Source organism: Pongo abelii, chromosome 10 (assembly GCF_028885655.2).
Source record: "Pongo abelii isolate AG06213 chromosome 10, NHGRI_mPonAbe1-v2.0_pri, whole genome shotgun sequence".
In the NCBI taxonomy this organism is placed as follows: domain Eukaryota; kingdom Metazoa; phylum Chordata; class Mammalia; order Primates; family Hominidae; genus Pongo; species Pongo abelii.
The window spans coordinates 75142620-75161845 of record NC_071995.2 but is presented as its reverse complement, the minus strand read 5'-3'; the positions used below and the strand labels follow the sequence as shown (position 1 = coordinate 75161845).

At 38.2% G+C, this 19226-nt stretch overlaps 1 pseudogene; it reads left to right on the top strand.

The window, feature by feature from the left end:
* The first annotated feature begins 222 nt into the window (after positions 1-222).
* Positions 223-18002, top strand: LOC100443315 (ran-specific GTPase-activating protein-like; annotated as a pseudogene).
* The last annotated feature ends 1224 nt before the right edge of the window (positions 18003-19226 follow it).

Below are 19226 nucleotides of genomic sequence, written 5' to 3'. Positions count from 1 at the left end.
TAATGGTGGGCCTTTTGTTCTCTGACCTGGGGTTCTGGGCCTCACAGATTCCAAGGAATAGAATCTTGGGCCATGCGGAGAGTGCTATAGCTCTATTAGAAGCCGTGGGTCATGGAAGAGAACCGTGGAACCCAGTGACTGGTGTTCAGCTGGATTAGGACAAACCCGGGCACTCAGCCGTGCAGGAACAATGGCGAGCCTTTAGCCCAATCGGGAGCGGCAATGGGCGCCTTGCTGGATCAGAAGCACAACGGACACCCTGCCAGATCCAGAGGGTTGGAAGTCGGCGGCGGGTCTGCAATGGCAGCAGAGAGCAGTGGTGGACGGTGAGCGAAAGCTCAGCTCAAGCGGTAACAAACACGGACCACAGGAGTGTGCACAGCTGCAAGATGTAATAGAGTGAACAGAGCTCCCGTACAATGGGAGGGGACCCAAAGGGGTTGCTGCTCCCTGCTGGAATGCCTGGGTTTATATCCCAATCATTGTCCCTCCCCCTGTGCTCTCAGGCGATATATGATTTGACTATTTCTTTACCTCCTGCTTTTAGCCTAATTTGTATTTTAGTGAACCCTCTTTACTACCTGATTGGTCAGGTGTGAGCTGAGTTACAAGCCCGGTGTTTAAAGGTAGGTGCAGTCACCTTCCCCAGCTAGACTTAGAAATTCTTAGTCAGCCTAGGAAATCCAGCTAGTCCTGTCTCTTACTAGCACTTATATTCATTTATTTATTTCATCTTCCCCCATAGAATGTAAGCACTGAATGGTCAGGAACTCTGTTCTGCTTTGTTCACTTACATATCTCGTGTTTGTGTTTATGAAACAGGAACATGAAAAAACAGTGTTAAGCCCTGGGTTTAAATTTTGTAACTAGCATCTAGCTGTGTGACCTTCAGTAAGTTTCTCATAGGTCTGAGCCTAATTGTCCTCACCTATAAAGCAGAAATCAAAAGACTAGTTAAAAATATATGCGTAACGCATTGTAACTTCTGATATAATATTATTCTGAATGTGGAGATAGGAGCCTTGAAAGTAAAGTAATTCTAGCGTTCATTCTCTAGCTTTCAGAGTGTTCAGGGGCAATAATTGCTTCATATTGAGATATATTAAAATAACCTTTAAAAATAACTAGTCCAAGAAATATGGTGTATAACAAAAATGTCTTCATCAGATTCATTGAAATTCTTAAGATTCATAAGAATTGATTCAGATCTCTATTTGGTACATTAATTGGCAAAACTGAATTTAAATCCAAAGCCCTAGCTGCAAGGGAATCTAGGAAATGTAGTTTTCACTTTTCAACCTCCCCTCTTGGAAGAATGGATGGAATACAGGTTATCTGAACTAACATATAGTATCTAGCACAAATAGCATCCTTTGTTGTTTATATTTTTATGTAGTATGACTCACAAGAATCAATTCACCATTTTATGTTCAGATTTTCCTCTATTTACAAGAGGAAAAACAAAACGTGTTTTAAAGCATTCTGATATATTAGTGGTAAAGGTATACTATTAGGATTCTTTGATTTGGCCAATTTACTGTAAAGTCATTGGATTAAAGATATACAAATCAAATGCAGCCAGAAGCCTTCCAACCCCAAATACCCAAGCAAAATTGGTTCAAACTCCAACCCTGGATACCGCAACCTGCAAGCCTAGAGCTCACCCCAAAATATCTGTGAATTCCACATGAACTTATGTTCCTAAATTCAACTTGACCTTGAGACTCCTACTTCCACATGTGCTGCCTCTGTTATGTACTTTTCGATCCAGATGAGAAATTTAACCCTTCTCTAATTTCCACAAGATTCCACTCACAAAATATTAATAAGATTAATACACTTTACTAAAAACAATCCTGCATTGCAAAGTCTAAGAACATAACACAGTTCTTACCAGAGACTCTGGCCACTAAAGCATTAAATGCATTGAATTTAGCAGCCTCTGGCTACTAAAGCACTGAATGCTGGATGTTATCGTTCTTACAAGATCCTCTGGCCACTCCACTCCCATGAGTTTTAATGATCCTAGTTTCTATTTAGTGACAAGCATACTCCATTCTGTCAGCTGATTCATCTGTCTCAGGTACTCTCCTTATCTCATTCAGGATTGTTTAGTCTTTATTAATTGACTGGAATGCATTTATCTGCAAGTATCAGAAATTAAGCTACAGCTACTTAAACAAATAGGGGTTTACTTTTCTAATATAACAAGATGTGCAGAGATAAGCAGTCCAGCACTAAAATAATGGCTAATAATTCCATCAGAATCCCAGGCACTCTCAGTCTTTTTGTTCCACTATTATTAGATATCTTTTGTTCTCATGTGTATGGTCTCACGGTTACAAAATGCCTACTGCACTTTTCAAGCACCAGGTCATTTTCTAAGTGATTCTAAGGCTGAAAATCAGATAAGTGCTGACTATGGCATTTGTTATATATATTTAAATACCACAAATCACCTTACACACAAAATTTTAGAAACTAAAACAGAGTTAGTTTTTTAAATATATAATAATTTTCTGAGCACATGCAAATTGAGATTCTAAGGCAGAGAAAATATAATAAACATTTAAGGAATTGCAATAAGAGCTACTGCGTCTTGAATGTCTCTGTGTTATGTACCAGACATTGTTATAGACATTTTACATGCATTATTTTATTCCATTCTCATGACTCATCATTATGAATCTGAGGTTCAGAGATGTTAAGTGATTTTCAGGAGGTCACACAAACCCCACGTCCGGTGAGTCTAATTTCAAACTTCATGCTGTATCTTCCTCCAGGGGCATGGAGCCTTCCTTTTGCTTTACACCAAAATCCAAGCTACAGTCCCTGAATGCTTCCAACTTATGCTTATGCACCATGATTTCTAACATATATTAAGGGAATGGAGCACGCTTTATAAATTTTCTACTTTAAGGTATTTTGTTGGTAGTGTAAAAGTTGTTACATTGAAGCATATCCACAACATTTAGTTATGATAAGATAGGTTATGGGCCTATTTTAAGACTAGATTTCTGTGGCCCGGACGTTACACTACAATATAACCCTGCCTCCATTAAAAACTGAGTTTAAGAAAATTGAATAAACATTGTGTTTAATTAAAGTCCATAAACTATGCAAAACAGATGCCTGTATTTGCAGTTGTATGACAAATTACCCTTCAGAGCTCTAACGGGCACCAGACCAACTAAAAGAACAAAGTCAGTTAAAGCTAGACATAGATTAGTATTCCATATTCAGTACTTTTTTGCACCTTACTCCACTTCCCCATCCTCGTGGATTTCCCTCCCTTGTTTTAGGTACCATAAGTTTCCCTCACTACTTTGCTCTATCAAAACAAGGAAGTATTTATTAAGGAGGTATATGAACTTGTTGAATGGCTAATGACATTTTGCTGAAACATATTTAAACTAAACATTACTTCATCTAGACATCTACATTTTGTTTTTTGCATTGAATTGTATAGTGAAAGATTATTTCCAGTAAAGAAAATTGGCATACACAGTAAGTAAGGAAACATGGGAAGAGAATTAGCCAAGGGACTCTTTCGTTTTTTGTGTTTTGTTTTTTGAGACAGTCTCATTGTGTCAGCCAGGCTGGAGTGCAGTGTCGTGATCTTCGCTCACTGCAACCTCTGCCTCCCAGGCTCAAGCAATTCTCCTGCCTCAGCCTCCCTCAGGAGTAGCTGGGATTACAGGCAGCTGACACCATGCCTGATTAATTTTTGTATTTTTAGTAGAGATGGGGTTTCGCCATGTTGGCCAAGCTGGTCTTGAACTCCTGACCTCATGATCCACCCTCCTCAGCCTCCCAAAGGGCTGGGATTACAGGTGTGAGCCACCACGCCTGGCCGGGACTCTTAAAATTAGAATAAACCTCTTCTGTTAAACCTGAAGACAAACCTAATTAAGTCCTTTTAAGGAGATTTCGGGATGGGAATAAAAGGAACTGGTAACCTCCTTTTCTCCTCCTTATGATATCTGTTCCAAAATAGAGGATACCAGAATACTGATTATTTTCATTATCATCTTTGTTGATGCCATTGTCATCATCCTAGCATAATATGTTCCTTCATCTGCAATATCATCTGAGATCTGAGACCCCTCCTACGTCTGTGTTACACTGAAATAGATAAGAGCTGGCACTTCTGCCCACCAGTCATGTGCCAGGATTGTGCCCATTATTTCACAGGCATGATCTCATCTCTCAATATTTCCCAAAAGGTGTTCAAGAACAGAATATATCAGAATTACTTGAGGCACTTATTTAAAATGCAGATGCCTGGGCCCTGCCACAGTTTTATTGAATCATAACATTCTGGGGATCTAATGCATAGTAAATTTTGGGAAGAGCTACATGCAATTTCAGACAGTCTCTAACTTAACAATGGTTTGACTTATGATTTTTTGACTTTAAGGTGATACAAAAGCCATATGCATTCAGTAGAAACCATACTTCTTCAAGTACTGTCTGAATCCATTTTCTACTGCTATAACAGAATGCCACAGACTGGGTAATTTATAAAGAACAGAAGTTTATTTGGCTCAGAGCTCTGGAGACTGGGAAGTCTAAGAATATGGGGCCAGCATCTGTTCTGCATTTGATGAAGGGCCTCTTGCTGTGTCAAAACGTGGCGGAAGGGTAGAAGGGCAGGAGAATGTGTGAGACAGACAGAAATGAGGCCTAACTCACCCTTTTATCAGGAGCCCAGTCCCGTGATAACCAACGCACTCCTGCAATGATGGGATGAATCCATTCATGTGGGCAGAATTTAAATTAAATATGAACTTGGAAGGGACCATTCAAACCACAGCAAGTACCCATACAACCATTCTGATTTTCACTTTCAGTACAGTATTCAATAAATTACATGAGATATTCAATTTTTTTATAAAATAGACTTTGTGTTAGGTGATTTTTTTTTCCCAGCTGTAGGCTAATATAAGTATTCTGAGCATGTTTAAAGTAGGCTAGGCTAAGACAGAATGTTTGGTAGGTGTACTAAATCCATTTTTGATTGATGATATTTTCAACTTATGATTAGTTTACCAAGACATAACTCAATCATATAAGCCAAAGAGCATCTGTATTAGACCAGTTTAACAGATGAGGAAACAGAGGTATTCAAGTAAACTATCTACAATTACCTGGCAACTTAAGCAACAGGTGCTGGCTCTTAACCTCTGCCCTTAACCTCTAAGCAGTCCTCTATTTAGTACTGCATTACTGAAGATCCTGAGTGTAGCAGGAGCTGAGATCCTCAGAAAGTTATCTCCCCACTTCCAGGGTCAAATTGTTTAGTGGTTGTGTATATGAGCACCAGTGTGAAACTGCCTGGGGTTCAAATTTTGGCTTCAACACTTATCAGCTAGGTGACCCTGTGCCCATCACTTAACTTTGCTGTATCTCAGTTCTTCTATCTACAAAATGGAGATAATAGTACCTACTTCATAGGGTTGTTGTTAGGCTTAAATGAACTACTAGATGAGAATTGCTTAGAACATTGCCTGGTATATTTTAAGTACTCAGTGTGTTAGATGTATTTTCAGCTTAAGTTTAATGCCAACCTTAACCTAACTAAACCCTGGCCAGACAGCACCTCTAAGTCAAGGGATATTTTATTTGTACCTTTTGGTACACTTGACTTTTTTTTAATTGTATATTTATTCTTTTAATTCTGTAGCTCTGATTTAGCTGATTACTGGAAGGTATTTCTCTTATGTTAATTCTATCCTTATGCTTCTGACTAAGGGGATATTTGATATTTACAAACTTGGAAAACAGCCAGCTCAATATTATTTTGGAACATGCTATATATTAAAATTGATGGATAAATGTCACCATTCAAAAATAATTAATGCCCCCTAAAAGGTTGACCCTTATGCTAGCATATGCTAGACATCTTAGAAGAGCATTGAAAATATCAAAATACACAAGATAGCCCATTTATCATCTCTTACCAGTTCCCTCAAAGCATATCTAAAAATGTAAAGAAATAAAATCCTCTAATGAAATATTTGAATGATAAATATTCTTCTTCTTGTCTTCACTTTAATTTTTCTTCAACTGAACTCTTAGGCTTAATAAATTGATGAAAACATGGTTAAAGAGATCACTGCACATTTGGTTAGGTAAAGTTTTTTTTTATTGCAGTAAAAACATTTGACATCAGATCTACTAAAAAATGTTTAAGTGTACAATACAGTATTGTTACTATAAGCATGATGTACAACTGACCTCTAGAACTTGTTTTATCTTGCATAACTGAAACTTTAGACCTGTTTAACAGTAACTCCCATTTCCTTCTTTCCCAGCCCCTGGCAACCACCTTTTTATTTTCTGATCCTATGAGTTTGACTATTTTTGATGCCTCACATAAGTGGAATTATACAGTATTTCTCCTTCTGTGACTAGCTTATTTCACTTAGCATGATGTTCTCCAGGTTCATTCATATTGTCACATATTGCAAGGTTTCCTTCTTTTTTAAGACTGAATAATATTCCATTGTCTGTACATATACCACATTTTCTATATGCATGCACACATTAGTGGATATTTAGGTTGTTTCTACCTCTTGGCTATTGTGAATAATGCTGCAATGAGCATCGAGTGCAAATGTCCCTTTGAGATCCTGATTTCAGTTCTTTCCTATAAATACTCAGACACAGATTGCTGGATCATGTTATAACTCTATTTTTATTTTTTTGAGGAAACTCCATACTGTTTTTCACAATAGCTGTACCAGTTTAGATGCCTACCAACAGTGTACAAGGGTTCCAATTTCTCCATATCCTTACTAACAATTCTTATCTTATGATTTTTTATGACAATTCTAACAAGTATGAGGTGATATTGTGATTTTGGTTTGCATTTCTCTGATAATTAGTGATGTTGAGCATCTTTTCATATACCTATTGGTCATCTGTATGTCTCCATTAGAGAAATGTCTATTCAAGTCCTTTTGCCCATTTTTAACGAGATTATTTCTTTTGGTTTTGTTTTGGTTTTGCTATGGGATTGTAGTTCCTCATGTATTTTTTAAAATTTTTCCCCACCCCTCCTCATGTATTTTAGATATGAACCTATTATCAGATATGTGGTTTGCAAATATTTCTCCCATTCCCTAGGTTGTGGTTTCACTCTGCTCATTGTTTTCTATGCTGTACAGAAGTTTTTACTTTGATATAGTCCCACTTGTTCATTTTTGCTTTTGTTGCCTGTGCCTTTAGTGTCATATCCAAGAAATCATTGTCAAGACCAATGTTCTGAAAATTTTTTCCTATGTTTTTGCCTATGAGTTTTATAGTTCCAGGTCTTATATTTCAGTCTCTAATTCATTTTGAGTTGTTTTTAGTGTATGGTGTGAGATAAGGGTCTAATTTCATTTTTTTGCATAGTTTTGCCAGCACCATTTGTTGAAGAGACTATCCTTTCTCCATTGTATATTCTTAGCACCCTTGTCAAAGATCAGTTCACTGCAAATGCATGGGTTTATTTCAGGGCTTTCTATTCTGTTCCATTGGTTCTATATGTCTATCTTTATTTCAGTATTATACTGTTTTAATGACTACAGCTTTGTAATTTTTTTTTATTTTCAAAGAAGGGGCCTTTGTAACATATTTTGAAATCAGGAAGTGTGATGTTTCAGTCTTGTTTTTATTTCTCAAGATTATTTCGGCTATTTTGGGACCTTAGTCATTCCACACAAATTTTAGGTTTGTTTTTTCTGCTTCTGTAAAAATTGTCATTAGGATTTTAGTAGAGATTGCATTGAATATACAGATAACTTTGGATGGTATGGACATTTTAATAATATGAATTCTTCCAATCCATGAGCATGACAAGTATTTCCACTTGTTTGTGCCTTCTTTAATTTCTTTCATCAAAGTTTTATAGTTTTCAGTGTACAGTCTTTCACTTGCTTAATTAAGTTTATTCCTAGGTATTTTATGCTTTTGGGTGCTATTATACATGGGATTGTTTTCTTAATCTCCTTTTCAGATAGTCCATTGTTAGTGTATACAAACACAACTAATTTTTTATGTTGATTTTGTATCCTGCAACTTTACTAAATTTGTTTATTAGTTCTAACAGTTTTCTTTAAAGTTTCCTGTATATATGATTATGCCATCTGCACACAGAGATCATTTTACTGCTTCTTTTCCAATTGGATGTTTTATTTCTTTTTCTTGCCTAAGTGCTCTGGTCAGGACTTCAAATACTAGGTTAAATAGATATGGTGAGAGTGGGCATGTTTGCCTTGTTCCCACTCTTAAAGCCGAAGCTTTAATTTTTCACCATTGAGTATTATGTTAGCTGTGGAATTTTTATATACTGCCTTTATTATGTTGAGGTAATTTCTTTCTATTCCTAGTTTGTTGAGAGTATTCATGAAAAAGTTCAAAGCATTTGACAAAATTCAACAACTTTTCACGTTTAGTTAAAATTTGAGCTTCAGAAAATACTCTTTACATTAAAGGTAAGTGCATTAATGCTTTTAGTCAGGAGTAGTTGAACTTTAAGAAAAGAGTTTTGGCTGGGCACAGTGGCTCACATTTGTAATCCTAACACTTTGGGAGGGAGGCCAAGGTGGGCAGATGGCTTGAGTCCAGGAGTTTCAGATCAGCCTGGGCAATATGGCAAAACCTCGTCTCTAAAGAAAATACAAAAATTAGCCAGGCACAGTGGCACATACCTGTAGTCCCAGCTGCTCAGGAGGCTGAGGTTGGAGGATTGCCTGAGCCCATGGAGGTCAAGGCTGCAGAGAGCTGTAATCTCACAACTGCTCTCCAGCCTGTGAGCGAGACCCTGTCTTAAAAAGAAAAAAGAAAGTTTTAAAGTTCATTTTCTACTAAAAATTATCTTTGCCAGCTCCTAAAGCTACCTGATATTTCCGCTTAGTAAAAGAGCTCTCATTGGGTATGGTATGGCCAGATTCTTATCTCAGAATTCAGTCGTTCCTACTACTTTTACAATTTGCCCATAATTATCTAGAGTAAAATGCTTTCAAGATTATGCCAGCTAAGAAACGGCTGATGGACTTCCCAACTTTGTGACCAAAATATCATTTTCTCTTTCTTATTAACTGACTAATTTTTTGTGTGAAATTTTGCTGTGACCAATTTAAAATAAACTTAGGATAAAAGTAAGCTTCCAAGTTGGTTGAGTCTAACCCAATAAATAAATATCAGTTTAACCAAGACCACAGTCTTCCCTGTTAGAGTTAGAGGCACCACAAGATAGAATGGTCATTAACTCCACAGAAACCCAGAATTGTTCAAGCTAAGGTTCCACAGTGAGGAGGTGGTCTCCAGGGCCAAGCCCTGCAGTATTTTGTAGATCTGTTACTCCTTAACGTGTCATTCTACACTCTTTCACCAATCACCAAGATGACACTAATACAGACATTCCTCAACTTACAACGGTTTGACTTTACAGATTTTCTACTTAACAATAGGTTTATTGGGCCATTAAATACATTTCTGACTTATGATATTTTTAATTTATGGTGAGCTTATCAGGACAGAACCCCATCAGAAGTCAAGGAACATCTGTAATTGTTTCATATGAAGCAAAATGATATGTGCAACCCCTGCTTACTTTAAACCCTAAAAAATCTACTCTTTTTTGTGTGGTGATCATAGTAGTTGACCCTCCAACATCCATTTATCTCACGTGATTAGCATAAGCCAATCAGTTAACCCACTCCCTCCTTGGTTTAGGAATAGGCATTTAACCTTATTTAGCCAAGGAGAGGTGAGTACATATCTGTGCTGGGAGATGGCAGGTAGAGCTTCTAGTAAAAAGTTATCTACTCCTAAGAAAGAGAATTGGATGAGAAGATTCTTCTTCATTTTCCAGATGTTGTTAAGTCATGACAACCCAAAGATGAAGCTAACAAAGTCAGGCAGAGATCAAAGAATCACAGAGAAGCACAGGCAGAGCCAAAGCACTGATACAATGCACCGGGAATCTACCCTGCCCCTGGACAGGTATGTATTATAAAGTTATCATATAAGATAATACATTTACCATTGTTTTAAGCACTTTGAATAAGGGTTTGCCATTACTTGAAGGTGAAATCATCCTTATTACAAACTCCTTAGTCCCATAAATTGCTATGGCTTTTGTTTGCTTATACTCATTCCCTACCTCTTTCTCATTTCATACATGACTCTCTTGTTGATGTTCAGTCAGGCTTAGCTAGTTTTCCAGCTATTGCTCTAGGTACATTGTGTTCTGTTGTTTATAGTCACATATAAACCTTCAAGTTCCTGATCTTTTGGCCTATCTTCACTCTCTGTTGTTCAAGTTAGAAGGACCTTAGCCAATTATTGTGAGTGGATGAGTACAGAGGAAAACAAAACAAAACAAAATGGAAAAATAAATCACTCAATAAGATGGAACATTTCAATCTGAAAAGGCCTAATTCGTTCCATAAAGTTTTTTTGTGTGACTGTTGACTTTAAATTGTTGACAGCAGTGACCTTTTACTAAGAACTTACAATGGGCAGAGTACTCGACACATTATTTCATTTAATACTCACCACACTAAAAGTCATTAGAGTATAATCCTCATTTACTAATAAGAAAAGTGAGGTTTGGACAGACAAAGTAATTTGCCCAGGTCACAGAGCTAAAAAGTGGCTGAGGCTACAGAATTACCCTCTGCAATACACAACTAGAAAACTAGACGAATATATAAAACAATTATCTTTAAGCATTAAGTAATAGGCAGCACAGGACTGTGATCCTTGAGAGAGGGAAAACAAATTAGGTGAGTCTATGACTGCCCTGGCTCTCTGCCTAGAGGCACGTTCTGGATTGCAGTATAGAGAGGCAGACACCAAACAGCTTGGCAATCTTGCTGAGTTGAGAAGACAGAGATTGAAGTTTTGACTTTGGAGGCTAATATTAATGGGGCATAGTAGTAGAGAGGAGGAAATTATTTTTTTTAAAAAAAGAGAGTTCTGGAAATCTGCTAGGGCATCCCCTTGAGATTTTGGCTGAATGCCAGTCTACCCTCATGTAGGGAGAAATTCCATGAAGCCAAGCAAAGAATAAGTGTTAGGGAAAGAACAATTACCAGAGAGGTTAAGTCGAGTAATTCTCAGGGCTCACAAATGGTTCACATGTGGCAAAAGTGGAGACTTTGTGAAATACAAATGTCTTCAGTAGACATCTGAGAAGGGTTACACATTAGTAGTGGGGCTAAAAATAGTCTGGTCATAAATGCTACTCTATACCTGCCCTAAGAAAATTTATAAATAAAGACTTTAAAGGCTCAAGTCAATCATAAAGTAACTTAACTGCCTACCAGAACAAAAATCCAACATCTTTTAAATGAATACATTAATATTCACCATGGAACAATATAAAACTCACAAGGTGAAGTATCCAATAAAACATTGACAGATCAGATACATGAAAATGCAGGAAAATGTGACCCATAGCAGGAGAAAACTTAGTCAATAGAAAGAGACCCAGAAATGACACAAATGATGGGATTAGCAGATAATAACTTTAAAACAACTATTAAAAATATATTCAATATTCTAAAGAATTTAAAATATTAACACAATGAGGAGAAGAAAAGGAAGACATAAAAAGGAAGCAAGGGAACTTCTAGAGCTGAAAAATATATTTTAAATGAAAAACTCAAGAGATAGAATTAACAGTGGATTAGATAATACAGAAAGAAAGAGCTTGAAGACATGTACTATTGCAAATTAATCACTGAGAGAGAGACTGAGGTATCATTGACAATATCAAGCAGTCTAACATATGTAATTGGAGTTCCCGAAGGAGAGGAAGGGTTCGAAAAATATTTGAAGAATTAATGGCCAAATAGTTTCCAAATTTGATGAACACCATATACCAGATCAAAGAGCTTTCAGCCAATGAAAGCAAGATAAACACAAATAAAGCAAAATTATTGAAAACAAGTGATGAAGAGAAAATCTTGGAAGCAGTTGGAGAAAAGGACACATTACTACAGAAGAAAACCATGGATTTTCATAAGAAACTATGCCAACCAAAAGACAATGGAATGACATTTTTAAAGTTCTGAAAGAAACTCAACCTAAAATTTTATAGCCAGTAAAAATATCTTTTAATAATAAAAGTAAATAAAGACATTCATACCACAAAATCTGAGAGGATCCATTACTAACACAAATGCACTGCAAGAAATGTTAACATTTTTTAGGCAGAAGGAAAATGATATCATATGGAAACTTGTTTCTACACAAAGGAATAAAGTGATTTAGAATGGTTAATATATGGATAAATATGGACTGTCATTTTGAGAGTCTTCAGAAATTTTTTCTTGGTAAAATCTCAAAGTGATGACAATAAAATTCAAATGACTGTTTTAGTTTAAAGGTTTGATGTGTCTGTGTGGATGTCTAAAATAAAGATGCCCTTCTTTGTCTCATATTCTTTCAGGGCTGTTAGGTAAATACATTCATTTGGTCCTGACTATTTGCTGATGCTTGAACTGCTTTTCCTTGAAATTCCAAAAAGTTGATTGGCCCACTCCCTAAAGGACAAGACCAGAATTGAAATTTAGGTTTGTTTGGAGCTAAAGACATTTTGATCAGAAAAATGACAGAATATATAATGTCCCAGAGAAAATTCTGATGAAATAATTATCTACTATGCTTCTGGTAAAGTCTTTTTCATGCAATTAAACTCTCTTTGAAATAATTTTTTTTAACAAGAGGATTCCAAGAATTTTGTTTGCTTCCTTATTTATTTAGGCCCTATCTAGTGCCAAAAAAGGAGGTATGTTTTAGAAGTAAGTTTTAAGGAAAAACTGATGATGATGATATGAGTATATAATTCCTATCTATAATGACAAAACTCAAAGAGCTTTAAAAAACCAAAGTGTTTTTCTGTTTGTTTATTTATTTACTTATTTAGAGACAGAATCTCACTCTGTCTCCCAGACTGGAGTGCCATGGCATGCTCTCAGCTCACTGCAACCTCCATCTCCTGGGTTCAAGCGATTCTCATGCCTCAGCTACCCAAGTAGCTGGGATTACAGTCGTGTGCCACCAAGCTCGGCACACGAGCTTGTATTTTTGTATTTTTAGTGGAAACGGGGTTTCACCATGTTGGCCAGACTGGTCTTGAACGCCTGACTTCAAGTGATCCACCTGCCTCAGCCTCCCAAAGTGCTGGGATTACAGGCATGAGCCACCACACCCGGCCAAAAGCCCTAAGTTTTCAAATAATGTATTCAGTGGTAAAATCTGACCTGAATTAACATGAAACTATTTGTTATATAGTATATACTATACTTTGTGTGAATACTCATGTGTTTCGATGCAGAAATATCAATGTGTTTGATTTTGGGGTGCTAGAGATACTATGCATACTGTTTCAAAATCCAAAAAATTCTGAATCCCAAAAATACATCTGACTCCAAAGGTTTAAGAGAAGGGTTTGGGGACCTACAATATAATTAATATTTACTGAGAACTTACAGTGTTCCAGGAGCTATTCTAAGTACTTTATATTTGTTAACTTGTTCAATTTAATAAGCACAGCTGTGGTGTTTCTAAAAGATGCAATCCAAGAGAGCCTGAAAAATAATAAAAGGAAACAAATATTTAGTGTACATCCAGCTGTTGACTAATTTTGATCTCTCGTCCCGTGTTACCTGGAAGAACCCAAATCTCAGGGGTCCACCTTCAGAAAAGATGTGCTTCAAGTGTCCCTGTTGCAGGTGGGGAAAAGTTTCAAAATCGTTAATCTTCCTTGTGAGGAGGGTTATGCATATATATTCATTAACTGATGCTTAGAGCAGAAAGAAAAGAATTCTTCTTATGCTAGGTCTTATTTTTCTTGATACTACCAAGTTGTGAAAAATAACTGTGAAAGGAAAAAAATGAAGTAAAAGAGAATGAACATCTAAATTGCATTTCTGTTTATAATGAAGTCATTAGACAAATTATAGTTCTGACCACTTATTTCTTGAACAGCAAATATATACCGGGGTTACGAAAAACACTTATAGAAAATAAAACTTATCTGAGGAGAGGATTTTACTTTTCCACAGAGTGGGGGAAAAATAATGTAATGGTTTCTAAGGATGAATGACTAAGGAAAGAAACTAAATTTAATTAATACTTTAATCCCTTTCTTTAGTTATCTACTTCCTGATGCACAGAACTAAATCAAATCAATGGGAAATTGATTTTCATGCTGGGCATGAATAGTAAAATATCACTGGTTAACTTAATATCCCATAATACTTACTATGCCCCCATTATGTAGAAAAGGAAAACTAAACAGACCTCAATTAGATGACTTTCACTATATTACACTGATTACAAGCTTACCAGCTTGACTTCTACAAACCACATATGTCCTCTAATTTCAAGAACTATACAAGCAAGGACAAATTGAAAAGCAACAAAAAGAACTTTCAATCATTCCCCTGGCTCTCCAACACAATATAAAAGATAAGGTAATTTATCATAATTGAGTGAAGAGGAAGTACTGCCCTTATTCATCTGGTTCTTTAGAATTAAGAAATGTTTAAGGTAGAATGCATTTTTATCATCCAATCCTTAACAGTGGTTGATAGAAATGAAGTATCTTTTGTCTGGAGACATCAGACTAATTTAGTCACAAGGATTATGAGAGACATAGACTTCTCACTTCATTCATCTAGGGACAATCCTAAATAAAATTACTGACTACTGTCCCTATGCCTTCCAATTATTCACTAATTTGGCTCACTCAGTGTAAACTTTTATTTTCAGGTTCAATGGCAAATAAGTATCAGAATCAAACATTTCTGTCTGCTTTCAAAGAGCAAAGAGTTTTTAGTCTAATGTGGAAGATATGGATATTGTGTTGTTAAATTCAATTCTGGAAACTCATTAGAAATATTTGGAAAGCAATGTTGGACCTACTGTCATGTTGTATTCCTCTGAAGCAGACTTTGAGATAAGGATTTGTGTGCAAGGAAGTGTTTCCATAAGAAGCTGATAAGGAAGAGGGGGAAACATAACAAAGAAAAACAATGGGCCAGGTACAGTGGCTCACGCCTGTAATCCCAGCACTTTGGGAGGCCAAGGTGGGCAGATCACCTGAGGTCAGGAGTTCAAGACCAGCCTGGCCAACATGGCAAAACCCCATCTCTACTAAAAATACAAAAATTAGCCAGGCACAGAGGCAGGCACCTATAGTCCCAGCTACTTGGGAGGCTGAGGTAGGAGAATCACTTGAACCCGGGAGGCAGAAGTTGCAGTGAGCTAAGATGCGCCATTGCACTTCGGCCTGGGCAACAAGAGTGAAACTCCCCCTCAAAAAACAAAAAGACAAATAAAGAAAGAAAGAAAAAGAAAAACAATGAAACCAAGGATACTATGGTTTTAGCAAATTCCTAGGTGGGTAGTTTCAGTCTGATTCCATAGGAGATTCTGCAGTATAAGTTACAGCCTCAAAGTCGTTGTGTCCTAAGGCAAGGAAGGTAGACTTTCAACTCCCAAAGTGATTACTCATTGGCTAAGCATCATCTTAGGGGATCAAAAACTCCCAGGCTCTTCTAGTTTTCTGTGTCTGTGAGTAAAGCTGTTCCAGTGGCCTAAGGACAGTCCTTTGAAGAAGAGTGACAGGTTAGAAGCTGTTAAAAGTAAAATCACATTAAAAACAGTGGAGGGTTATACAGAAGAAATAAAAGGGGAGGGAGGGAAACTAAATGAGCAATGGCAGTGTCTACTGTCAAGAAATATGGGGGAGTGACATCAGCAACATGGCAGAATAGGACTTTCCAGCACTTATTCTGTTAGAGAAACATCACAAACAACTATCCATGCCCAAAAATACCTTTAACAAACTAAAGGATTCAAGTGAAAAATTGCAACACCTTGGTGTAGCACAGAAATAAGAAAAGATGCACTGCCTTTTCCCGTGCCTGGGCAGCATAGTGTGCAGAAAGAAACTCTTCCAGTGGAGAAAAAAAGTGAAGTGAGCACCTGATTTTGCTGTGGATTCTGGCTCCAGACACACTACTGTGGCTGCAGGTACCAGACCAGCACACACAGACCTAAGCTGGCCACCCTCCTAAGACACAGGCTCTAGACATGACCAGAGTCAGGTCAGCCCCTGCAAACACAGGCTCCAGGCTGGCTGTTGGCTTCCAAGGTCCCAATTCCCAGAAGATTTAGCCTCCAGGCCCACTCCTGTGCCAGATTGGTACCCATGAACCCCAGCTCCAGGTCAGCCGCCATGACTCCAGTCACCAGACCAGCACACATGTATCTATGTTCCAGGCCAGCTCCTACAAATACAGGCTCTATCCCCACCCAGTAACCAGGAGCCACCGCAGCCCCACACTCCAGCAGACATATGGTTCATATCTATCCCAGTAGACCCAGGTTCTAGGCTGGCCCTTGTGGCCCCAGAACACTGGTCTGCCCCTGCAAACCCAACTCTAGGCCTCTTCTAGTGCCAGACAGTCACCTGTGGTCAGTAAACTACAAGAGAACAAAGGTATACAAAAAAAAAAAATCAGAGACTGGGAGCGGTGGCTCACGCCTGTAATCCCAGCACTTTGGGAGAATGAGGCGGGTGGATCACCTGAGGTCAGGAGTTTGAGACCAGCCTGGCCAACATGGTGAAACCCCATCTCTACTAAAAGTACAAAAAATTAGCTGGGCGTTGTGGTGGGCGCCTGTAATCTCAGCTACCCAGGAGGCTGAGGCAGGAGAATTGCTTGAACCTGGTAGGTGGAGGTTGCAGAGAGCCAAGGTCGTGCCATTGCACTCCAGCCTGGGCAAAAAGAGTAAAACTCCATTTAAAAAAAAAATCAGGGGCGGGAAGCGCGGGGCGCGCCGGACAATAAGAGTGTCTGCCGCCTGAGCCAATAAAGCTGTACTGGTTTTGAATCTCCGTGCGTTTCCCGCCACTGGGGTCAGGGGTCGAGGTTCGGGTCGCGGGGTGGAGAGATGAGTGGGCGGGAGGCACTGGCGCCAGACGGGGAGGGAAGGAGCTATGAGTAGCCACCGAGAGGCCGCGGAGCCAGCAACGACCGACCCAGCTGAGCGGCCGCCGCCGCCACGCCCCCAAGGCCGCCGCCAAGGACACTCATGAAGACCATGATACTTCCACTGAGAATACAGACGAGTACAACCATGACCCTCAGTTTGAGCCAGTAGTTTCTCTTCCTGAGCAAGAAATTAAAACGCTGAAAGATGATGAAGAGGAACTTTTTAAAATGCGGGCAAAACTGTTCTGATTTGCCTCAGAGAACGCTCTCCCAGAATGGAAGGAGGGAGGCACTGGTGACGTCAAGCTCCTGAAGCACAAGGAGAAAGGGGCCATCCACCTCCTCATGTAGAGGGACAAGACCCTGAATATCTGTGCCAACCACCACATCAGGCCGATGATGGAGCTGAAGCCCAGCGCAGGTAGCGAGGGTGCCTGGGTCTGGAACACCCATGCTGACTTCACCGAGGAGTACCCCAAGCCAGAGGTGCTGGCCATCTGCTTCCTGAATGCTGAGAATGCACAGAAATTCAAAACAAAGTTTGAAGAATGCAGGAAAGAGATCGAAGAGAGAGAAAAGAAAGCAAGATCAGGCAAAAACGATCATGCCGAAAAAGTGGCGGAGAATCTCGCTAGAAGCTCTCTTGGTGAAGGAAGAGACCAAGGAGGATGCTGAGGAGAAGCAATAAATCGTCTTATTCTATTTCCTTTTCCTCTCTTTCCTTTCTTTTTTTTAAAAACAAATTTTACCGTGCCCCTCTTTTTTGGTTTATTCTTTCATTTTTACAAGGGACGTTATATAAAGAACTGAATTCAACATTCAGGTTGTTTTTTTTTTGTTTCTAAGTTTTTGCCCTATTGAAGATGACTTCAGAAAATCCATTCGCCAGTCATGAAAATGTACTGTGATAACTTTCTTTTCCATAGTGGAAACACTTATTTATAGTCATCAAAAATAGTGAATAAAAAACACATTTGGAACCTGGAAAAAAAATTTAAAAATCAGAAAAACAATACACAAAATGAAAAGCTCAACAAGGAGTTCAAGTATAGAAATGATTTTTTTAAAGAAACGAACATAAATTCTAAAGCTAAAGAACAAATGACCAAACTGAAAAATACCCTAGAAAGCTTCAACAGCAGGCTCCATGAGAGAGAAGAATCAGTGAGCTTGAACATAGGCCATTTGAAGTAACCCAGAAAAACAAAAAAGAAAAAAGAAATGAAAAGAATAAAGAAAGTCTACAGGACGTATGGGACATGATCAAGTGAACCAATATATGTATCGTGAAAGTCACAAAAGAGCAGAGGAAGAGTAAGGGGTAGAAGGCTCATTTAAAGAAATAATGGCAGAAAAATCTCCAGATCTGGAGAGGGAAGTGAATATCTACATCCATGAAGCACAAAGAACCGTAAGTAAATTAAATTTGTATTTAGTTATAGAGGTCTTCACTGAGACACATTCTAATCAAATTGTCAAAAGTCAAAGACAAAAAATTTTTAAAGCAAAAAGATAAAAGTAACTCATTACATACAAAGGAACCCCTATATGGCTATCAGGGGATTTCTAAGCAGAAGCCTTGCTGGTCAAAAGAGGGTAGAATGATATGCTTAAAGTACTGAAAGAAGAAAAACCTATCAACCAAGAAAAGCATAATCAGCAAAGCTATTCTTCAGAAATGAAGGAGAGGTAAGGACTTTTCCAGACAAAGCCTGTGGGAGTTTATCACCATTCGACCTGCCTTACAAAAAATGCTAAAGGATGTAGTTCAAATTAAAGTGAAACAATGTTAACTAACAACATGGAAATATAGGAAAGTATAAAACTCACTCTAAAAGTAAGAATATAGTCAAATTTAGGATAATAATGTGATGCATAAAATCACTTTTAACTCTAGTATAGTACAAAAATAAAAAGACACAGGTATTAAAAATAACTACAGCTACAATAATTTGTTAATGGATACGTGACGCACAAAATTGTAAACTGCAGGGTTGGGCATGGTGGCTCATGGCAGGAATGCCAGTACTTTGGGAGGCCAAGGTGGGCAGATCACTTGAGGTCAGGAGTTCAAGACCAGCCTGGCCAACATAGCAAAAACCCATCTCTACTAAAAATACAAAAATTAGCTGGGCATGGTGGTGCATGCCTGTAATCCCAGCTACTCAGGAGGCTGAGGCAGGAGTATCACTTGAACTGAGGAGGCAGAGGTTGCAG